The following is a 3,722-nucleotide window of genomic DNA, read 5'->3' as shown; positions in this document are numbered from 1 at the left end:
GGGGAAGGTCATGTGAAGATAGAAGAGGAGATTGGAGTGATGATGTATAAGCGAAGGAAAATTAAGGACTGCCAAAGCCACCAGAAGTTAGGAAAGAGGCATGGGGCGGATTTTCCCTCAGAGCCTCCAAAAGGAATCAATCCTGCTAACACCTTGATTTTGAGCTTTTTGCCCTAGGAATGTGAGAGAACAAGTTTCTGTTATACTAATCTGTTATGACAGCTCAAGGAAACTAATACACACAACTTTCCTCTTCTGATCTCTGGCAGGCATACACAGGCATACTAGATTTTCCCACTTGATGTCCTCATTCCTTTTTGTTCATCCATATTATCTTATATTTATGGCATGAGTAAAAGTAAGCAAATATAAGACATCAATAGGTATTTGGTAGCAGAAATTCTGTGTGTAGAGGAGTTAAGAAACTTGCTGTCTAGGATGGGGATTTCTACATGTTGGAGGAAAGCCGCAGAGACATCAGGACACATAGGATGGAACAGTCATGCAGAAAGAAATATTTTGATTAAAATATTTATAAGTACTTTATAGCTATATACTCATATGACCCACATTTTTCCTGTGTGATTTGGTATATTTGATGTGAATTTTTATTCTGAAATTTCCATTTTAGACCTTGATTGTTTGCAGTAGAGATGACTGGCCTCAGAGAAACTCCTTTTTTTCCCTATCTCTTTCATTTTTTCCAGTCATTTGTGATCTGCTGCTAACCAAAAGGGTTGGCAGTTCAAACCCAGCCCACCACTCCACAGAAGAAAAGGTCTGGTGAACTGCTTCCATGAAGATCATAATCAAGAAAACCCTATGGAGCAATGCTACTGTGTAACACATAAGATCATCATGAGTCAGGGGCCACTCAGTGACAGCTAACAACAACAGCTTTGGAACTACAACATAATCTCTAATTTTCCCAATCCCCTTCACCCTGATATCCTCTTTTGAAGTATATCTTGATACAATTTTAAGTATACTGAACTCTATAATTTTAATTTCCTCAATGCTATTATTCTCCTTAAAACAATAGTCATTTCCCTTTTTATGTCACCATTTCCACTTTCTGTGAGATGGTTCTTACTTCAGGACTTCCACTCTCTGGCCTCAGTTTTTCTTCCCAACTTTATCTTTCGATAGTTGCCCGGTATCCCTTATCTAGACAAACTGAGCTGATTCATAGACTCTTGAATCCATTCTACCTCACTCATGCACATTTTTCTCACCTATAAAATTGTTTCTGGGACTTCTGGCAAAATGGCACTCTAGGCAGAAGCACCATGCCGTCCCTCTACAGCAAACTTCCCAAAAACTAAGCCAAACAGAGAAAACAGTAATCCTGAAACCCTAAAACATCAAATGTAGAGATAAAGAACTCAGCCAAGTACCAAATGGAGTGAGAAAACTGACAGAGAATGGAGAGTGAGGAGAGATTCATGCAGAGGTCCCCTATCAGCAAACGCAGTGCGGATCTGCCATCTTATACTCCTATCAGAGACCAGCAAATAGGGGGTATGAGAAAGCAGCTTCACGGAGCTTCCAGCAGGAGACAAAACAACCGGTAATTTGCGATATATGCTTTCCCACCCCCACACTTCCTCACCACCACTCGGCCTCCTCTGCTTCCTGCGGCCACAGTCTCTCGGCCAGGAAGCACCAGCTGCTCGGATTCCACCCACCCACACTGGCTGGCTCCCTAAGGGCCATTTGTTGGCTGCTGCTGTTGCTTTTTTCCGCTTCTTTTGATTTCTTCCTTATCTCTCACCAACTCCCCCTCCTTTTGCTCAAATACCTGGCTCCGTGTGCCATCTTTGCTTCTTCCTAAATGGCTGCAGAGCTCCATTTGAGTGTGGAACTGCTTCCCGGTCTGGGCTGCCACCCTGGTGGGATCCCGGGGCTTTTGTTTGTTTGTTTGTTTTGAATTGTTTGTTTCTTTTCTTCTCTTTTTCTCGAGTTGGGAGCCCATTCTGGTCGGGCATGTTACATGGCTTGGGACCTACACCAGCAGCTTCTGCAGATGTGCAGAGGGATCCCTGAGAGCATTTCTTTTTTCATGTTTTTTTTCTTTCTGTTTTTTGGGGGGATTTTCCTGTTCTTTTTTTTAAATATATATTTGTTTTGTTTTGTATTCCCTCTTTTTCTCTTTTTGTCTTTCTTCATTATGCAGTTTCTCATCTCTCTATACTTTCCTTGTCTTCCTGTCACCTGAATACCTGGTGCTGAATACCCCTACGCCTTCTAGCCAGGCTGTACTGGAACACCTGGGAATGATTTCCCTAGACCTCGTAGCCACACTGGTGGGACCCATGGGAGCTTTACTGTTCTTTTTTCTTTCTAATTTTTATTTATTCATTTCTTTTCTGTTTTTTCTTCTTCTTCCCCTCTTTTTATTCTCCATTTCATAATCTCTAATCACTCCACTCAAAAGGCCAGCTCCCATAGCACTCCTTTTTGTTTGTTTGTAGGTTTTTGGCTACTGTTCCTCTCTTCGCTCCCCATATCCATCTTAGCTCCACACATAACAATCTCCCCCTCCATCCTGCCTACCTGCCCTGGCACTTAACATCACACCACCAAGCAGCACAGGCATGGCCTACTGGAACCTGCCCTGCACTGATTACCAACCAACCCTGGTGGCTGTACTAAGTGCCACAAACAACCCATCCGAGCAACTCTTCTTCAGCTATACTTGCCTGCTGTACCATATCTGAGTGACTGATCCTGCCAATTGGAGAAGGCCAAAAGTATTGTGCTCACAGATGAGCAAACAACAAAGAACATGGAGTCTGCCTGCTCAGACATAGCCAAATTTTTAAAAAAAAGGACAAAACAAACAAATCTATAATCAATAAATGAGAAAAATAACTACTGAATGCCCTGAAGACAGAAGACGATATCAAAACATTTACAAAAACATGACAGCATGGTTTCAATAGGCGTCCAAAATTAAACACCAGATGACTTTCCAGTAGAACAAAAGGCACTAGAACTACCTGATAGGGAATTCAAATCTCTAATACTCAGAATTATCCAAGAGTTGAAGCAAAAAGCAGACAAAAATGAGGAAAACATAGATAAATTCATGGAAAATACGGACAAAAAAATAGAAGAATTCAGGAAAATAATGCAGGAACAAAATGCCAACATAAATTCACAACGAGAAATTACACAGAAACAACAATTAGAAATTGAAAAGATAAAAAAAACAAGATTTCAGAAATGGACAGTGTCATAGAAGGGCTGAGGAGCAGATTTGAAACGGTGGAAGACAGGATCAATGGAATTGAAGACAAACACTTGGATACAACTCTGTTCAAGGAAAACTCAGAAAAAAAAGCAAAGAAAAATGAAGAGACCCTGAGAGTTATGTGGGATACAACCAAAATAAAAAATTTTTGAGTGATCAGAGTTCCAGAACAGGGGGAGAAAACAGAAAACAAAGAGAGGATTGTTGAAGAGTTGCTGACAGAAAACGTCCCCCATATCATGAAAGACAAAAAGCCGGCCATCTAAGAAGCTCAATGAAACCCATATAGGATAGACCCCAAAAGAAAATCACCAAGGCATAACATAATCACGCTTGTCAAAACCAAAGACAAACAAAGAATCTTGACTGCAGCTCATGAAAAACAAGAAGTCACATACAGAGGAGAAACAATAAGACTAAGCTCAGATTATTCAGCAGAAACCATGCAGGCAAGAAGGCAATGGGA

At 41.0% G+C, this 3,722-nt stretch overlaps 1 protein-coding gene across 5 annotated transcripts in view; it reads right to left on the bottom strand.

Annotated features, from left to right (window-relative positions):
• The window catches only part of OPCML (opioid binding protein/cell adhesion molecule like), a 1,692,348-nt gene that overhangs the window by 259,556 nt on the left and 1,429,070 nt on the right, over positions 1-3,722 (bottom strand). The window lies entirely within an intron of this gene.

The sequence above is a fragment of the Trichechus manatus genome, unplaced genomic scaffold, assembly GCF_000243295.1.
Source record: "Trichechus manatus latirostris isolate Lorelei unplaced genomic scaffold, TriManLat1.0 scaffold00064, whole genome shotgun sequence".
Classification (NCBI taxonomy): Eukaryota; Metazoa; Chordata; class Mammalia; order Sirenia; family Trichechidae; genus Trichechus; species Trichechus manatus.
This window is presented reverse-complemented; position numbering and strand designations above follow the sequence as displayed.